The sequence below is a fragment of the Balaenoptera borealis genome (genome assembly GCF_965194805.1).
Source record: "Balaenoptera borealis genome assembly, chromosome: 3".
Lineage (NCBI taxonomy): Eukaryota > Metazoa > Chordata > Mammalia > Artiodactyla > Balaenopteridae > Balaenoptera > Balaenoptera borealis.
In genome coordinates this window covers 131,276,892-131,297,648 of record NC_138866.1, presented here as the reverse complement: position 1 = coordinate 131,297,648, position 20,757 = coordinate 131,276,892, and the positions used below count along the sequence as shown (strand labels likewise).

The 20,757-nt window shown below is 37.2% G+C and overlaps 1 protein-coding gene and 1 pseudogene across 4 annotated transcripts in view; one reads left to right on the top strand and one right to left on the bottom strand.

Moving 5' to 3' along the window:
* ATP10A (ATPase phospholipid transporting 10A (putative)) overlaps positions 1-20,757 on the top strand; it is a 179,254-nt gene that overhangs the window by 84,009 nt on the left and 74,488 nt on the right. The gene's annotated exons all lie outside the window — the stretch shown is intronic.
* LOC309625542 (RNA-binding protein with serine-rich domain 1 pseudogene) lies at positions 11,806-13,730 on the bottom strand (annotated as a pseudogene). The gene has a single exon. The product of its transcript is annotated as an RNA-binding protein with serine-rich domain 1 pseudogene (transcript).

Genomic DNA, 20,757 nt, shown 5'->3' with positions numbered 1-20,757 from the left:
ACTAGCATGTATGAAAATTCTGGTTCCTACACATCCTCAACATTTGGTGTGGTGAGTGGTCAGCCAGTATTTTTATTTTACTTGTGCTAAAATATGTATAACATAAAATTAGCCTTTTTGCCATTTTTAAATGTCCATTTAATGGTATTAATTTCATTCAGTGTTGTACAAACATCACCAATATTTAGTTCCAAACCTTTTCATCACCCCAAACGGAGCTCTGTAACCATTAAGCTATACCTTGCTATGGCCCCAGTCCCTGGCAACCTTTTATCTACCTTCTGTCTCTATGAATTTGCCTATTCTAATTCTATATATTTTGCATAAATAGAATAATACAATATTTGTCCTTTTGTGTCACTTAATTCACTTACCATTAGGTTTCAAGTTTCATCTATGTTGCAGCATGTATCAGAACTTTATTCCTTTTTTGGCTGTGCAATATTCCATTGTATGTATATAGCACACTTTATTCATTTGCTGATGGACACTTGGGTTTTTTCACCTTTTGGCTATCGTGAATGATGGTGCAATGAACATTGGTGTACTAGTATCTCTTTGAGTCTGTGTTTTCAGTTCTTTCACGTTTATACTCAGACGTGGAATTGCTGGGCCACGTGATAATTCTATGTTTAGGTTTTTGAGGAACCACCAAACTCTTTTCCACAGTGACTGCACATTTTACATTCTCAGCAGCAATGTATAGGGGTTCCAGTTTCTCTAGATCTTTGCTAACTCTTGTTATTTTCCTTTTTTAAAAAAAATGATAGCCATCCTAGTAGGTATGAAGTGGTATCTCTTTGTGGTTTTGATTTCCGTCTTCCTAATGACTAATAATATTAAGCATCTTTTTATGTGTTTATTGACCATTTGTATATACTCTTTGGATAGTTGCTCAAGTTCTTTGCCCATTTTAAAAATAGGTGATTGTCTTTTGTTTTCCAATTGTAAGAATTCTTTATATACTCTGGATATTAAACCTTTATCAGATGTATGATTGCAAATACTTTCTTTTAGTCTGTAGGTTGTCTTTTCAGTTCAACGATAATGTTCTTTCATTCACAAAATTTTTAATTTTGATGAAGTCCATTTTATCAATTTTTTCTTTTGTTGCTTGTGCTTTTGTTATCATATCTAAGAATTCATTGCTAAATGCAAGGTCAGGAAGATTTAGCCTATGTTTTCTTCTAAGAATGTTATGGTCTTACTCTTATATTTAGATCATTGATTTATTTTGAGTTAATTTTTGTATGTGGTGTGACTCAGGGGTCCAACTTCATACCCAGCACCATCTACTGAAGAGATCATTTTTCTTTTTTTCTTATTGGATGGTTGGGCATCCATTTCAAAAATTATTTGACCTTATATACAAGGGTTTATATCTGGGCTCTCTATTCTATTCCATTGGTCTATTAGTCTGTCTTTATGCCGGTACCACACTGTTTTGACTACTGTAGCTTTGTAGTAAGTTTTGAGATAGGGATGTGTGAATCCTCCAACTTCATTCTTCTTTCTCAGGATTCTTTTGGCTATTTGGGGCCCCTTGCAATTCCACATAAGTTTGAGGATTGACTTTTCCATTTCTGCAAAAAAGGCTGTTGGGATTTTGACAGAGACTGAATTGTATCTATAGATCACTTTGTTGGTATTGGCATCTTAACAATATTAAGTCTTCCTATTCATGAACACTGGATGTCTTTTCATTTATTTAGGTATTGAATTTTTTTCAGCAATGTTTTATATTTTTCACTATACAAGTCTTTCACCTCCTTGCTTAAATTTATTCCAAGATATTTTATTCTTTATATGATGTTGTAAATAGAATAGTTTTATTAATTTCCTTTTCAGTATGTTTGCTTCTAGTGTATAGAAATGCTGATTTTTGTATGTTGATCTTGTACCCTGCGACTTTACTGAATTTATTAGCTATAGTACTTGAAGATTCCTTGAGACTTTCTATATATAGGATCATATCATATGTGACTTTCTTAATAGATACAGGGCTTTTCAGGGTACCTGTTTCTTCTGCAGTGAGTATTGGTAGTTTGTGTCCTTTAAGGAATTTTCCCCCTTTTGCCTAATTTGTTGAATTTATTGGCAAACTTTGTTCATACTTGCTCAATCCTAATTCTGGTAGTTTGTATCTTCCTCTCTCTCTCTCTTTTTGTTTTCTTTATCAGTCTAGCTAGAGGTTTATCAGTTTTATTGATGCTCTCAAAGAGCAAGCCTTTGATTTCAATGATTCTGTTTTTCTTTTTTCTTTGTAACTGATTTCCAATTTGATCTTTATCACTTTCTTTTGCTTACTTTGTTTCATAAGGTTAATTCTGAGGTCATTGAGTTGAGTCCATTCTTCATTTCTGATGTATGAATTTTGTGCTATAAATTTCCCCCTATATTCTGCTTTAATGGAATTCCACATACTTGTGTTCTCACTTTCATTCAATTCAAAACACTTTCTAATTTCCTTTTTTATGTCTTTTTGACCCATAGGTTATTTAGAAAGGTGTTATTTTGTTTCCAAATATTTGGGCATTTTCCAGAGATCTTTGTTACTGATTTCGAACTTAATTCCATAGTGGATTGAGAACAAATTTTGATGAATTGAACTATGTTAAATTTATTGATACTTGTTTTATAACCTAGAATATGGTCTATCTTGGTAAATGCTCCACATGCTCTTTTGAGAATAGTGTGAATTCTGCTGTTGGGTGGAATGTTCCATAAGTGTCAAGCAGGTTATTCTGGTTGATGGTGTTGTTCAAGTCTTCTGCTCCTTGCTAATTTTTATGCTACTTGTTCTATGAATTATTGGAAAGGGCTGTAGAAACCTCTGAGTATAATTGTGCATTTGTCTATTTCTCTTTGCAAATCTACCAACTTTGCTTCCTTATTTTGAAGCTTTCTTTTTTGGGGGCATTTTGATCCCTTTATCACTATGAAATAACTTTGTACATCCCTGGCTATATTCTTTGCTCTGAAATTGACTTTCTCCAGTAATAATATAGTCATTCCAGCTTTCTTTTGACTGGTATTAACATGCTAACCTTTTATTTTTAACCTATGTGTGTCTATCTTTAAAGTGCATTTTTTGTAAGCAGCATAGAGTTAGGTCTTGCCTTTTTTTAATTTTAATCCTTTCTGATAATGTCTACCTTTTAATAGAAATATTTAAAGCTTTGGCATTTAATATAATTACTCATGTGGTTAGGTTTAATATTTGTTTTCTTACCTCTGTTCTCCTTATTTTCTTTTCCTGTTCTCTCTTTTAGCTGTAACTCTTTATTTTGCTATTTTAGTAGCTGCTTCAGGGTTTGTAAGAGACACCTTTCACTCATCACAGTCTATCCCAAGTGAAATTATTCCATTTCACATATAATTAAAGAACCTTGCAATGGCATACTTACATTTCTCTTCTTGCAGGCTTGCAGCCTTGGTACTATTGTCATCATGCATTTTACTTTTATAAGTGCATTAAATACCACAATACATTGCTATTAATTTTGTTTATACACACATATCAAAGAGATTTACATGATAAGAAAAAATCTTATATATCCATCCATATAGTTACCATTTCCTGTGTTCTTCATTCTTTTGTGTAGAGCCAAATTTACAAATGATATCATTTTCCTTCTGCCCAGAGGTCTTTAACAGTTCTTATAGTGTGGCTCTGTTGTGATGAGTTTTTTCCAGCTTTTGTTCATGTGAAAACATCTTTATTTTGCTTTTCTCTTTGAAAGGTATCTTTACTAGGTATAGAATTCTAGGTTGACAGTATCTGTCCTTTCAGTGCTTTGAAGATGTTGCTTCCCTGCTTATTGTTTATATTACTTCCACTGAGAAATCTGTAGTCATCTTTATTTTTGTACCTTTATACGTAACATAGTTGCTCTGAAGATTTTTGGTTCTGAGCAAATTGATTATGATGTGCCTTTGTAGTTTTCTTTGTAATTTTTGGCCTTGGGATTCTTGATTCTGTAGGTTTATAGTTTTTATCAGATTTGGAAACTTTTTTGCCATTACTTTTTCAAATATTTTTTTATACCCTCCCCCTCCTTTGGGACTCCCAAGTAGTCAAATATTAGGCTTCTTGAATTTGTCCCATAATTCACTGATGCTCTTTTCCTTTTGATTCTTTTTCTTTTTGTATTTTAGTTTGGATAGTTTATGTTTCAGTCATTCAAGTTCACTGTCTTTTCTTTTGGAATTCTTAGTCTGCTGTTCATCTCATCCAGTTTATTTTCCATCTCAAACACTGTCATTTTCATCTCTAGATGTTCAATTTGGTTCTTTTTTTTTATGCCTTTCCTGTCTCTACTTAAATTTTTAATCATAGGAAATCCAATCATAATTACTATTTCAATGCCCTTTCCTATTAATTCTAACAACTGTCTCTTTTCTGGATCAGTTTCAAAGGATTTATTTATTCTCCTCATTATGGATCTTATTTTCCTGCTGTGTATTTGGATTTTACATTATTGGGTGCTGCCTATTTTCATGTTCCTTTAAATATTCTTGAGCTTTGCTTTGGACTGCAGTTAAGTAACTGAGAACAGTTTGATTTGTTAGGTGTGTCCAAAGCAGTACTCATTTCGAGTTAATTATTCTCCATACCTGAATACCCTACCAGTGCCCATGGATTATGCATTTTCCCAGTCTGGCTGATAGGAGCAGTTACTGTTCCAGGACCTGTTTGAGCCCAGAGCACAGCACCCTCTAACCCTTTTTGATTGTTTCTCTCCCTGCCACATACAATTCCCTCACAGGTATGCATCTGTCATCCTTGCTGGATACTCACGGAGGAACCTCTGCAGATCTCTGAGGTTCTCCGTGTACTTTTCTCCTCTCTGGTACTCTGTCCTGCAAACTAACTCTCCTAGTCTCCTTGAACTCCCAGGTCCAGCTTGTCAACTGAGGAAATCAGCCATCTGGGTTCCCCTCCACAGTCATGGCCTGTAAAGTCTTTCAGTCTGGGCAGTAATCTGGGGCATCTGTAGGACTCAGTTCCTTTGTTTTCCATCTTTCAGGTGTTGCTGTCCAAATGTTCCATGTCTTGAAGGTCTTTGATTTATATATTTTATGTGTTGTTTTCAACTGTAGATTAAGTCCTGTCTCTGTTACTAAATCTTGACCAGTAGTAGAAGTCCTGAACTTTAAATTTAAAAATCTCCTGCCTTTCTCATAGGTATTGTACCTGTCTTTCAGTTCACTCAATGACTCATTCCCAACCTCTTCCCCTGGGCACTTAGTTCTGCAAGGGGATTGCCCCTGAGGAGGATGGCTCGGTTACCTGTCTTTTTGTAATTATTTTCGAAGAATTCTTTTATAAAAGCCCTATGCAGATATTTTCTCCCATTCTGTGGCTTGCCTCTTCACCTTTTCTGTGATGTCTTTTGATGAAGGGAAGTTACTAATATTTCTAGAAGACAATGTATTCATCTTTTCCTTTGTGACTAATCTCTCTAGTTTACTATTTAATAAATCTTTCTTTACCCTGGTATCATGAAGATATTTTCCTGTAACTTTATAAAAGCTTGATTGCTTTACCTTTCACATTTAGGGCCACAGTCCGGCTGGAATTGATTTTTGTAGATGACTTCCTTTTCCCATGTGGATGCCCAGTTATCCCAAAATCATTTATTGAAAAGACACCCTTTACACAGAGCAGCACCACCGTATCGTAGATCAGATGACCATCATGCACAGCTCTGTTTGCAGGCCTCCATGCTCTTCTATCCATTTGTCTGTCCTTAGTTTGTCCTTATACCAGCACTGTACTGTTTTAATTATGTAGCTTTCTGATAAGTCTTAGTACGTGTTAGAAGTCTTCCTCCCACTTTGCTCTTCTTTTCAAGTGTCATTACTATTCCTGGCTGTTTGCATTTCCATTCTTTTACAATAAACTTGTTCCCAAACGAATTCCCAAAGAGGTTGGAATTTTGATTGTGATTACATTGAATATATAGATAAATTTGGAGGGATGAGAATCAATATTGTAACAATTTTGAATTCTCTAATTCATAAATACTATATATTTCTCCATTAATTATGTCTTAATAACACTTTCTAGTTTTCAACATAGAGTCTTTGTACATTCTTGTTAGATTTCATCCTAGCAAAATGATTTGGTTAGCTTGCTATAATGTGTATATAAATGCAATGTGTGTGCATTTACAAAGTAGTAAATGCACTATACATGTATATATATGTATGTATGTGTATACAATCTGTAGAAATACAGTGGTTGATCTGGTATCCAGAAACCTTGCTAATTAATAAGTGGATTTACACTTATTAATTCTAACAAGTTTTCTGAAGATTATTTTAGATTTTCTACACATATAATCATTTCATTTGTTAATGATGATAACATTTCTACCTTTCCAATTATCATAGTCTTAGTTCCTATTTTTGCCCATTTGCAAAGGCAAGGACCTCCAATACAGTCTCCAATAAAAGTGGTGATATCAGACATTCTTCCTCTGATATGAAACTTAAAGTGAAAAATTTGAACCTTTCACTATTATATATGACATTTCAGTATGATATTGCTGAATACCATTTACAGACTAAGGATGATCCCTCTTATTTTTATTCTGTTAAGAGACGTTATCATGAATGGATGTCGAATTGTATAAAATGCATTTTCTGCTTCAAGTGAGCTGATTGTATAATTTTTCTCCTTTTGTGCTAATGTGGCTAATTACACTGATTTTTTTTCTTTTTTTTGAATTTTATTTTATTTTTTTATACAGCAGGTTCTTATTAGTTATCCATTTTATACATATTAGTGTATATATGTCAATTCCAATCTCCCAATTCATCACAAACACACACAACCCCCCGCCACTTTCCCCCCTTGGTGTCCATACGTTTGTTCTCTGCATCTGTGTCTCAATTTCTGCCCTGCAAACCGGTTCATCTGTACCATTTTTCTAGATTCTACATATATGCGTTAATATATATTTGTTTTTCTCTTTCTGACTTACTTCACTCTGTATGACAGGCTCTAACTCCATCCACCTCACTACATATACCTCCATTTCAGTTCTTTTTATGGCTGAGTAATATTCCATTGTATATATGTGCCACATCTTCTTTATCCATTCATATGATGATGGACACTTAGGTTGCTTCCATGTCCTGGCTATTGTAAATAGAGCTGCAATGAACATTTTGGTACATGACTCTTTTTAAATTATGGTTTTTTCAGGGTATATGCCCAGTAGTGGGATTGCTGGGTCATATGGTAGTTCTAGTTTTAGTTTTTTAAGGAACGTCCATACTGTTCTCCATACTGGCTGTATCAATTTACATTCCCACCAACAGTGCAAGAGGGTTCCCTTTTCTCCACACCCTCTCCAGCCTTTGTTGTTTGTAGATTTTCTGATGATGCCCATTCTAACTGGTGTGAGATGATACCTCATTGTAGTTTCGATTTGCATTTCTCTAATAATTAGTGATGTTGAGCATCTTTTCATGTGCTTCTTGGCCATCTGTATGTCTTCTTCGGAGAAATGTCTATTTAGGTCTTCTGCCCATTTTGGGATTGGTTTGTTTGTTTTTTTAAAATTGAGCTGCATGAGCTGATTGTATATTTTGGAGATTAATCCTTTGTCTGTTGATTCGTTTGCAAATATTTTCTCCCATTCTGATGGTTGTCTTTCGTCTTGTTTGTAGTTTCCTTTGCTGTGCAAAAACTTTTAAGTTTCATTAGGTCCCATTTGTTTATTTTTGTTTTTATTTCCATTACTCTAAGAGGTGGATCAAAAAAGATCTTGCTGTGATTTATGGCAAAGAGTTTTCTTCCTATGTTTTCCTCTAAGAGTTTTATAGTGTCCAGTCTTACATTTAGGTCTTTAATCCATTTTGAGTGTATTTTTGTGTATGGTGTTAGGGAGTGTTCTAATTTCATTCTTTTACATGTAGCTGTCCAGTTCTCCCAGCACCACTTATTGAAGAGGCTCTTTTCTCCATTGTATATCCTTGCCTCCTTTGTTATAGATTAGTTGACCACAAGTGTGTGGGTTTATCTGTGGGCTTTCTATCCTGTTCCATTGATCTATATTTCTGTTTTTGTGCCAGTACCATATTGTCCTGATTACTGTAGCTTCGTAATATAGTCTGAAGTCCAGGAGCCTGATTCCTCCAGCTCCGTTTTCTTCCCTCAAGGCGGTTTTGGCTATTTGGGGTCTTTTGTGTCTCCATACAAATTTTAAGATTTTTTGTTCTAGTTCTGTAAAAAAAGCCATTGGTAATTTGATAGAGATTGCATTGAATCTGTAGATTGCTTTGGGTAGTATAGTCATTTTCACAGTATTGATTCTTCCAAACAAGAACATGGTATTTCTCTCCATCTGTTCTTATCATCTTTTTTTTTTTTTTTCTTTTGCCATCTTTATTTATTTTTTTTTCACACACACACACTGTATTTTATTTTTACAAGAGATAAATAGACTATCATCTTATCATCTTTAATTTCTTTCATCAGCATCTTATAGTTTTCTGCATACAGGTCTTTTGTCTCCCTACGTAGATTTATTCCTAGGTATTTTATTCTTTTTGTTGCAATGGTAAATGGCAATGTTTCCTAAATTTCTCTTTCAGATTTTTCATCATTAGTGTATAGGAATGCAAGAGATATCTGTGCATTAATTTTGTATCCTGCTACTTTACCAAATTCATTGATTAGCTCTAGGAGTTTTCTGGTGGCATCGTTAGGATTCTCTATGTATAGTATCATGTCATCTGCAAACAGTGACAGTTTTACTTCTTCTTTTCCAAGTTGTATTCCTTTTATTTCTTTTTCTTCTCTGATTGCCGTGGCTAGGACTTCCAAAGCTATGTTGAATAATAGTGGTGAGAGTGGACATCCTTGTCTTATTCCTGATCTTAGAGGAAATGCTTTCAATTTTTCACCACTGAGAATGATGTTTGCTGTGGGTTTGTCGTATATGGCCTTTATTATGTTGAGGTAGGTTCCCTCTATGCCCACTTTCTGGAGAGTTTTTATCATAAATGGGTGTTGAATTTTGTCAAAAGCTTTTCCTGCATCTATTGAGATGATCATATGGTTTTTCTTCTTCAATTTGTTAATATGGTGTATCACACTGATTGATTTGCATATATTGAAGAATCCTTGTATCCCTGGGATAAATCCCACTTGATCATGGTGTATGATCCTTTTAATGTGTTGTTGGTTTCTGTTTGCTAGTATTTTGTTGATGATTTTTGCATCTATATTCATCAGTGATATTGGTCTATAATTTTCTTTTTTTGTAGTATCTTTGTCTGGTTTTGGTATCAGTGTGATGGTGGCCTCATAGAATGAGTTTGGGTGTGTTCCACAGTTTCAGTTTCATTACTTATGATTGGTCTGTTCGTATTTTCTATTTCTTCCTGGTTCAGTTCTGGAAGGTTATACCTTTCTAATGATTTGTCTATTTCTTCCAGGTTGTCCATTTTATCGGCATAGAGTTGCTTGTAGTAGTCTCTTAGAATGCTTTGTATTTCTGCAGTGTCTGTTGTAACTTCTTTTTTTTAAAATTTATTATTTTTATTATTCTTTTAAACAGGATATTTTATTTTTTTAATTATTTTATTTATTTTTAGCTGTGTTGGGTATTCGTTGCTGTGCGCGGATTTTCTCTCATTGTGGTGAGTGAGGGCTACACTTCATTGGAGTGCACGGGCTTCTCATTATGGTGGCCTCTCCCATTGTGGAGCACAGGCTCTATGCGCACAGTAGTTGTGCCATGCGGGCTCAGTAGTTGTGGCACACAGGCTTAGTTGCTCCACGGCATGTGAGATCTTCCCAGGCCAGGGCTTGAACCCGTGTCCCCTGCATTGGCAGGTGGATTCCCAACCACTGTGCCACCAGCGAAGCCCTGTAACTTCTTTTTCATTTCTAATTTTAATGATTTGAGTCCTCTCCCTCTTTTTCTTGATGAGTCTGGCTAATGGTTTATCAATTTTGTTTATCTTCTCAAAGAACCAGCTTTTAGTTTTATTGATCTTTGCTATTGTTTTCTTTGTTTCTATTTCATTTATTTCTGCTCTGATCTTTGTGATTTCTTTCCTTTTACTAACTTTGGGTTTTGTTTGTTCTTCCTCTAGTTCTTTTAGGGGTAAGGTTAGATTGTTTATTTGAGATGTTTCTTGTTTCTTGAGGTAGGATTGTATTGCTATTAAATTCCCTCTTAGAACTGCTTTTGCTGCATCCCATAGGTTTTGGATCGTCGTGTTTTCATTGTCATTTGTCTTTAGGTATTTTTTGATTTCCTCTTTGATTTCTTCAGTGATCTCTTGGTTATTTAGTAACGTATTGTTTAGCTTCCATGTGTTTGTGGTTTTTACTTTTTTTTCCCTGTAATTCATTTCTAATCTCATTGCATTGTGGTCAGAAAAGATGCTTGATATGAATTCAATTTTCTTAAATTTACTGAGGCTTAATTTGTGACCCAAGATGTGATCTATCCTAGAGACTGTTCCGTGCTCACTTGAGAAGAGAGTGTAATATGCTGGTTTTGGATGGAATGTCCTGTGAATATCAATTAAATCTATCTGGTCTATTGTGTCACTTAAAGTTTGTGTTTCCTTATTAATTTTCTGTTTGGATGATCTGTCCATTGGTGTAAGTGAGGTGTTAAAGTTCCCCACTATTATTGTGTTACTGTCGATTTCCTCCTTTATAGCTATTAGCAGTTGCGTTATGTATTGAGGTGCTCCTATGTTGGGTGCATCTATATTTATAATTGTTATATCTTCTTCTTGGATTGATCCCTTGATCATTATGTAGAATTCTTCCTTGTCTCTTGTATCATTCTTTATTTTAAAGTCTATTTTATCTGATAAGAGTATTGCTACTCCAGCTTTCTTTTTATCTCCACTTGCATGGAATATCTTTTTCCATCCCCTCACTTTCAGTCTATATGTGTCCGTATGTCTGAAGTGTGTCTCTTGTAGACAGCATATATATGGGTCTTGTTTTCGTATCCATTCAGCAAGCCTGTGTCTTTTGGTTGGAGCATTTAATCCATTCACGTTTAAGGTAATTATCGATATGTATGTTCCTATGACCATTTTCTTAATTGTTTTGAGTTTGTTTTTGTAGGTCCTTTTTTTCTCTTGTGTTTCCCACTTAGAGAAGTTCCTTTAGCGTTTTTTGTAGAGCTGGTTTGGTGGTGCTGAATTCTCTTAGCTTTTGCTTGTCTGTAAACCTTTTGATTTCTCCATTGAATCTGAATGAAATCCTTGCGGGGTAGAGTAATCTTAGTTGTAGATTCTTCCCTTTCATCACTTTAAGTATGTTATGCCACTCCCTTCTGGCTTGTAGAGTTTCTGCTGAGAAATCAGCTGTTAACCTTATGGGAGTTCCCTTGTATGTTATTCGTCATTTTTCCCTTGCTGCTTTCAATAATTTTTCCTTGTCTTTAATTTTTGCCAATTTGATTACTATGTGTCTCGGCGTGTTTCTCCTTGGGTTTATCCTGTATGGGACTCTCTGTGCTTCCTGGACTTGGGTGGCTACTTCCTTTCCCATGTTAGGGAAGTTTTCGGCTATAATCTCTTCAAATATTTTCTCTGGTCCTTTCTCTCTCTCTTCTCCTTCTGGGACCCCTATAATGTGAACGCCGTTGCGTTTAATATTGTCTCAGAGGTCTCTTTGGCTGTCTTCATTTCTTTTCATTTTTTTTTTTTTTTTTTTTTTTTTTTTTAGACAATAATGTTTAATTACCTCACAACTGAAGCTGCCTTTGGGGCCAAGGGACAGGAAGGAGGCAGCGAACCCAACACTCGAGCTGCACTCTAATCCTAGGTTTATTCAACACAATTCTTTTCTCTACACAACAAAGTACAAACACAATATTATCTAAAATGCTACAAAGTTACAAAACTCAAAACAGAAAATGTATAGTACTGACTGTACAATAAAAGCCAAAAAAGCAATGTACACGTTGCCAAGGTAACCTGCACAACCACCATGAATACCAACACAACGGGGGGTTCTGTAATGACCCGACAGAGCTGGCTTTCAACTTACCAGTTTCAGAGAGAAAGGGAGATGTGGGTTTGTGGGTTTGTGTGTCTGTGTGTGTGCATGCACATGAGTACATGTGAAAAGAACCATTTTGGGTATTTGGCCCTAGAGGTCAGAAGAGGACTCGAGCAGGGGAGCAGGGCCACGCTAACAGGAATGGCAGCTGCATAAAAGCACACCCTTTCCTGTGGGACCCTGCAGGCCAACAGGTTAGGGCACGACCAGCCCACCAGATGGGCCCCACGGCATCTGTGAAATGGGAAAACATGCTCCCAGGCTGGGGCTGTACCACTGCCTGGAGCCCCCTGCTCATCCCTGCTGGCTTTGCCAGTAAACTGACTCTTAGGAACTAGAAATGTGGAAGCTTTCTAGCCAGAAAACTGGAGAGCATCTTTATAAGCACGACCCCAAACCAACAACACTCCTGCAGCCAGAACCCTGCCGCCAGGGGAAATGTAGCAATTAACTGCCTTCACCTCCGAAGCCTGCCCCTGAGTGAAGGATTTCTTTCCTACCGATCCTCCTTCTGCTAGGAAAGTGACAAAAGTTGAGTTGGATGGGATACAAGTCACAGGGCAGAGCTTCGGTGGCCCTGCTTATCGGGAGGAGTTGGAGCTGGAGCGGCTCCTGTGGCGGCAGCGGCCAGGGGAGCGGGATCGCCGGCGCACGGGGGACCTGCGCCGAGGGGAACGTGACCTTCTCCTCATCCGTGGGGGTGACCTGCGCCACATGGGAGGCGGTGGCAGCATTCTCCTGGGAGGGCTGAATCGCCTGGGGGGTGGCCGAGGCCAGGGGGCCAGCACAGCAGTGGCAGTGATCTCCTGGCCATCGATTTGTCCTCCGTCCATGTGCTTCAGCGCCTTCTCGGCCTCATCTGGATTCTCAAACTCCACATATGCATAGCCTTTAGACAGATGGGGGTGCATCCTTTCTACAGGCATGTCAATCATTTTAATTTTCCCATAGGTGGAGAATATCTCCATGATATGATCCTTGGTCACATTCCTGGTGAGCCTTCCAATGTGCACTTTGGTGGGTTTAGGGGAAGGGCTCCGCCTTTTCCTTTCCTTTTCATCTCTTTTGGGTGGTTTGGATTTGGAGCGGGAACGCCGCCTGTTGTCATGCCTGCGCCGAGAAGGACTCGGAGAGCCAGAGGAGCTGCTGGAGCTGGAGCTGTGGGATGTGCTGGAACTTCCTGAGCGGCTTGATGCTGAAGATGAGCTGGAGCCGCTGCTGGAGCCCGTGCTGATGCTGGAGCCCGAGCTGGAGGTAGAGCTGGACCGCGACCTGGTGCTGCTGCTACCACTGGAAGCGCTGCGCCTCTTTCGAGTTTTATCCCTGCCACGATCCTTCTCGCTTGACTCCTTGGTGGCCCCCTTATCTTTAGAGCGATCCTTGGACTTCTCATCAGAGCGGTCTTTGCGTTTGGTAGGAGAAGGAGCCCTAGTGCTGGACTTTTTATTATTTTCTTTGACTCCTAGCAAGCTCTTCTTTTTCACTCCTGATAAATCCATTCTCCCCTTCTGAGGTGTTCAAAGCAGCAATAGCGGCCTCACTTATCTGAACTCTCACTTCTAACTTGAGTCTGAGAAACGATCCCTAATCGATTGCAATTTACGCCAAAGTGCAGCATCTTCCCGCCGCCGCGACCTCCTCCCGCTCTCCTCAGTCTCTGAGGCGGGCGCCTCATTCTTTTTTCTTTATTCTGTTCCACAGCCGTGAATTCCACCATTCTGTCTTTGAAGGTCACTTATCCGTTCTTCTGCCTCAGTTATTCTGCTATTATTTCCTTCTAGTGTAGTTTTCATTTCAGTTATTGTATTGTTCATCTCTGTTTGTTTGTTCTTTCATTCTTCTAGATATTTTTTAAACATTTCTTGTATTGTCTCGATCTTTGCCTCCATTCTTTTTCCGAAGTTCTGGATCATCTTCACTATCATTTTTCTTAATTCTTTTTTGTGGAAGGTTGCCTATCTCCACTTCATTTAGTTGTTTTTCTGGGTTTTTTTCTTGTTCCTTCATCTGTTACATAGCCCTCTGCCTTTTCATCTTTTCTATCTTTCTGTGAATTTGGTTTTTGTTCCACAGGCTGCAGGATTATAGTTCTTCTTGCTTCTTCTGTCTGCCCTCTGGTGGATTAGTTTATCTAAGAGGCTTGTGCAAGTTTCCTGATGGGAGGGACTGGTTGTGGGTAGAGCTGGCTGTTGCTCTGGTGGGCAGAGCTCAGTAAAACTTTAATCCGCTTGTCTGCTGATGGGTGGGGCTGGGTTTCCTCCCTGTTGGTTGTTTGGCCTGAGGGACCCGAACACTGGAACCTTCTCGGGCTCTTTGGTGGGGCTAATGGCGGACTCTGGGAGGGCTCACACCAAGGAGTACTTCCCAGAACTTCTGCTGCCAGTGTCCTTGTCCTCACGGTGAGACACAGCCACCCCCTGCCTCTGGAGGAGACCCTCCAACACTAACAGGTAGGTCTGGTTCAGTCTCCTGTGTGGTCACTCGTCCTTCCCCTGGGTCCCGCTGCACACACTCCTTTGTGTGTGCCCTGCAAGAGTGGAGTCTCTGTTTCACCCAGTCCTGTCAAAGTCCTGTAATCAAATCCCACTAGCCTTCAAAGTCTGATTCTCTAGGGATTCCTCCTCCCATTGCCGGACCCCCAGGTTGGGAAGCCTGACGTGGGGCTCAGAACCTTCACTCCAGTGGGTGGACTTCTGTGGTATAAGTGTTCTCCAGTGTGTGAGTCACCCACCCAGCAGTTATGGGATTTGATTTTATTGTGATTGCGCCCCTCCTACCATCTCACTGTGGCTTCTCCTTTGTCTTTGGATGTGTTGCATCTTTTTTGCTGAGTTTCAGTGTCTTCGTGTTGATGATTGTTCAGCAGTTAGTTGTGATTCCTGTGCTCTTGCAAGAGGGAGTGAGAGCACGTCCTTCTACTCTGCCATCGTGAACCAATCTCTGATTTTTTTCTAATACCATACCAACCTTGAATGTTTGGACTACAACCACTTTCCTAATGTATTATCTTTTAATATATGCTGTTGGGCTTAGTTTCCTAATGTTTTATTAAGAATATTTGCATAGTAAGATAGGCTTGTAATTTTCTGTTTTCATAATGTGTTTGTTGGGTTTTAGTATCAAGTTGATGTTGGCTTCAGAAAATAAGTTGGAAAGTATTTGTCCTGATCGCTGAACAGTTTTCATAAGTGAGTGTTATTACTTCCTCAGATTTTGCTAAAATTCACTGGTGAAACCATCTGAATCTGAAGTTTTCTTTGTGGAAGATTTAAATATCTTTAAATTCATTAATGTTTAAATAACTAGAATGTTTATTTTTCTAATATAAATTTTAGTATTTTGTATTTCTCTAATCTGTTTTTTCATTTAAGTTTCAAACTTATTGTCATAAATTATTCATATAACACCTTTAAACTTTTTGATGCGTGTAAGATCTATAGTGAAAACCTCTTTTTTATTCCTGTTATTCGTAATTTGTACTCATTGTTTTCAAGCTCAGTCTTTCTGGGGTGGGTTAGTTATGACATTTGTACTTTTATTTTTTTCTATTATGTTTAATATAGCCTTCCTTTAACTTTCTTTAGATTTCATTTACTGTTTTCTAATTTTTGAGGTGGATAGTTATCTTGTTATTTCAGCTTTTAATACTTTTAATATATGCAAATAGGCTCTTAATTTCCCTGAAAGGAAGCAATATCCCACAAGTTTTGATACATAGTGTATTTAATATTATTTAGGTAAATACATGGCTTAATTTCTCTTGTGACTTTTTTCTTTGACCAATTGATTATTTAGAATTATATTCCATAATTTCAAAGCAAGTAGTCTTTTTAAAAATCATTTACTTTTTATTATGTATTCTGGTTTAATTGAACTCTGTGTTCATTTTTTTGAGATTTGTTACTTGCTTTATGGCTCAGAAAGTGGTTAATGTTTGTAAATTTTGTGTGCGCACTTGAAAAGAATGTATTCTACAGTTGTTGAGTGCAATGTTTTATATTTATTTATTTATTTATTGGCTGTTTTGGGTCTTCGTTGTGGTGTTCAGACTTCTCTTGTTGCAGAGCATGGGCTCTAGGTGCAAGGGCTTCAGTAGTTGTGGCACGTGGGCTTAGTTGCTCCATGGCATGTGGGATCTTCCTGGACCAGGGATCAAACCCATGTCCCCTGCACTGGCAGGTAGATTCTTAACCACTGAGCCACCAGGGAAGTCCGAGTGCAGTGTTTTATTTATATACGTATATATCTATTCAGTTAAGTTTGTTAGTAGTGCTGTTCAAATTTTCTATACCTTCTGGGTTTTTGACTGTCCGGTCAAATACTGAGAAAGGATTGTTAAAATCCCCCTATTAAGATTGTGGATTTGTTTTGATGTTATGTTATTTAGAGTTATTTTTATTTTCTTATGAATTGAACTTTTTATCATTTTGAGTTAACCCTTTTTATATGTAGATATGCTTTTTGATTCAAAATCACCTTGTCTAAAATTAATACAGGTATGCTAGCTTTCTTTTGTTACTCTTTGTCAGATATATTTTTCATCCTTTCACACTGTTTTCTGGTATCTGTATTTTTCTTACAAATACCAGATTGTTGAGTATTTAAAATTCATTCTGACAATCTTTATATTTTCCCTAAAAGATTTTACATGATTCACTTATTTTTTTAAAATTTAGTAGGTATATACTTGTTTTCTTGCTCTTTCCTGGTTTCTTTATTTTATTTTTTTTACCAGTCATCAATTTTATACACATCATTGTATACATGTCAATCCCAATCTCCCAATTCAGCACACCACCATCCCCACCCCACCACGGTTTTCCCCCCTTGGTGTCCATAAGTTTGTTCTCTACATCTGTGTCTCAACTTCTGCCCTGCAAACCGGTTCATCTGTACCATTTTTCTAGGTTCCACATACATGCGTTAATATACGATATTTGTTTTTCTCTTTCTGACTTACTTCACTCTGTATGACAGTCTCTAGATCCATCCACGTCTCAACAAATGACCCAGTTTCGTTCCTTTTTATGGCTGAGTAATATTCCATTGTATATATGTACCACCTCTTCTTTATCCATTCGTCTCTTGATGGGCATTTAGGTTGCTTCCATGACCTGCCTATTGTAAACAGTGCTGCAATGAACATTGGGGTGCATGTGTCTTTTTGAATTACGATTTTCTCTGGGTATATGCCCAGTAGTGGGATTGCTGGATCATATGGTAATTCTATTTTTAGTTTTTTAAGGAACCTGCATACTGTTCTCCATAGTGGCTGTATCAATCTACATTCCCACCAACAGTGCAAGAGGGTTCCCTTTTCTCCACACCCTCTCCAGCATTTGTTGTTTGTAGATTTTCTGATGATGCCCATTCTAACTGGTGTGAGGTGATACCTCATTGTAGTTTTGATTTGCATTTCTCTAATAATTAGTGATGGTGAGCATCTTTTCATGTGCTTCTTGGCCATCTGTATGTCTTCTTTGGAGAAATGTCTATTTAGGTCTTCTGCCCATTTTTGGATTGGGTTGTTTGTTTCTTTAATATTGAGCTGCATGAGCTGTTTATATATTTTGGAGATTAATCCTTTGTCTGTTGATTCATTTGCAAATATTCTCTCCCATTCTGAGGGTTGTCTTTTCGTCTTGTTTATGGTTTCCTTTGCTGTGCAAAAGCTTTGAAGTTTCATTAGGTCCCATTTGTTTATTTTTGTTTTTATTTCCATTACTCTAGGAGGTGGATCAAAAAAGATCTTGCTGTGATTTATGGCAAAGAGTGTTCTTCCTACGTTTTCCTCTAAGAGTTTTATAGTGTCCGGTCTTACATTTAGGTCTCGAATTCATTTTGAGTTTATTTTTGTGTATGGTGTTAGGGAGTGTTCTAATTTCATTCTTTTACATGTAGCTGTCCAGTTTTCCCAGCACCACTTATTGAAGAGAGTGTCTTCTCTCCATTGTATATCTTTGCCTCCTTTGTCATAGATTAGTTGACTATAGGTGCGTGGGTTAATCTCTGGGCTTTCTATCTTGTTCCATTGATCTATGTTTCTGTTTTTGTGCCAGTACCATATTGTCTTGATTACTGGAGCTTTGTAGTATAGTGTGAAGTCAGGGAGTCTGATTCCTCCAGCTCCGTTTTTTTCCCTCAAGACTGCTTTGGCTATTTGAGGTCTTTTGTGTCTCCATACACATTTTAAGATGTTTTGTTCTAGTTGTGTAAAAAATGCCATTGGTAATTTGATAGGGATTGCATTGAATCTGTAGATTGCTCTGGGTAGTATAGTCATTTTCACAATATTGATTCTTCCAATCCAAGAACATGGTATATCTCTCCATCTGTGGTATCATCTTTAATTTCTTTCATCAGCGTCTTATAGTTTTTTGCATACAGGTCTTTTGTCTCCCTAGGTAGGTTTATTCCTAGGGTATTTTATTCTTTTTGTTGCAGTGGTAAATGGGAGTGTTTCCTTAATTTCTCTTTCAGATTTTTCATCATTAGTGTATAAGAATGCAAGAGATTTCTGTGCATTCATTTTGTATCCTGCAACTTTACCAAATTCATTGATTAGCTCTAGTAGTTTTCTGGTGGCATTTTTATGATTCTCTATGTATAGTATCACGTCATCTGCAAACAGTGACGGTTTTACTTCTTCTTTTCCAATTTGTATTCCTTTTATTTCTTTTTCTTCTCTGATTGCCGTGGCTAGGACTTCCAAAACTATGTTGAATAATAGTGGTGAGAGTGGACATCCTTGTCTCGTTCCTGATCTTAGAAGAAATGCTTTCAGTTTTTCACCATTGACAATGATGTTTGCTGTGGGTTTGTCGTATATGGCTTTTATTATGTTGAGGTAGGTTCTCTCTATGCCCACTTTCTGGAGAGTTTTTATCATAAATGGGTGTTGAATTTTGTCAAAAGCTTTTTCTGCATCTATTGAGATGATCATATGGTTTTTCTTCTTCAATTTGTTAATATGGTGTATCACATTGATTGATTTGCATATATTGAAGAATCCTTGCATCTCTGGGATAAATCCCACTTGATCGTGGTGTATGATCCTTTTAATGTGTTGTTGGATTCTGTTTGTTTGTATTTTGTTGAGGATTTTTACATCTATATTCATCAGTGATATTGGTCTATAATTTTCTTTTTTTGTAGTATCTTTGTCTGGTTTTGGTATCAGGGTGATGGTGTCCTCATAGAATGAGTTTGGGAGTGTTCCTTCCTCTGCAGTTTTTTGGAAGAGTTTGAGAAGGATGGGTGTTAGCTCTTCTCTAAATGTTTGATACAATTCACCTGTGAAGCCATCTGGTCCTGGACTTTTGTTTGTTGGAAGACTTTTAATCACAGTTTCAATTTCATTACTTGTGATTGGTCTGTTCATATTTTCTGTTTCTTCCTGGTTCAATCTGGGAAGGTTATACCTTTCTAAGAGTTTGTCCATTTCTTCCAGGTTGTCCATTTTATTGGCATAGAGTTGCTTATAGTAGTCTCTGAGGATGCTTTTTATTTCTGCGGTGTCTGTTGTAACTTCTCCTTTTTCATTCCTAATTTTATTGATTTGAGTCCTCTCCCTCTTTTTCTTGATGAGTCTGGCTAATGACTTATCAATTTTGTTTATCTTCTCAAAGAACCAGCTTTTAGTTTTATTGATCTTTGCTATTGTTTTCTTTGTTTCTATTTCATTTATTTCCGCTCTGATCTTTATGATTTCTTTCCTTCTGCTAACTTTGGGTTTTGTTTGTTCTTCTTTCTCTAGTTCCTTTAGGTGTAAGTTTAGATTGTTTACTTGAGATTTTTCTTGTTTCTTTAGGTAGGCTTGTATAGCTATAAACTTCCCTCTTAGAACTGCTTTTGCTGCATCCCATAGGTTTTGGATCGTCGTGTTTTCATTGTCATTTGTCTCTAGGCATTTTTTGATTTCCTCTTTGATTTCTTCAGTAATCTCTTGGTTATTTAGTAACGTATTGTTTAGCCTCCATGTGTTTGTGCTTTTCACGTTTTTTTCCTTGTAATTCATTTCTAATCTTATAGCATTGTGGCCAGAAAAGATGCTTGATATGATTTTAATTTTCTTAAATTTACTGTGGTTTGATTTGTGACCCAAGATGTGATCTATCCTGGAGAATGTTCCGTGTACACTTGAGAAGAATTGTAATCTGCTGTTTTTAGATGGAATGTCCTATAAATATCAATTAAATCTATCTGGTCTGTTGTGTCATTTAAAGCTTCTGTTTCCTTATTTATTTTCATTTTGGATGATCTGTCCATTGGTGTAAGTGAGGTGTTAAAGTCCCCCACTATTAGTGTGTCACTGTCAATTTCCTCTTTTATAGCTGTTACCAGTTGCCTTATGTATTGAGGTGCTCCTATGTTGGGTGCATCTATATTTATAATTGTTATATCTTCTTCTTGGATTGATCCCTTGATCATTATGTACTGTCCTTCCTTGTCTCTTGTAACATTCTTTATTTTAAAGTCTATTTTATCTGATATGAGTATAGCTACTCCAGCTTTCTTTTGATTTCCATTTGCATGGAATATCTTTTTCCATCCCCTCACTTTCAGTCTGTGTGTGTCCCTAGGTCTGAAGTGATAGACTCTGGGAGGGCTCACGCTGAGGAGTACTTCCCAGAACTTCTGATGCCAGTGTCCTTGTCCCCACAGTGAAACAGAGCCACCCCCCACCTCTGCAGGAGACC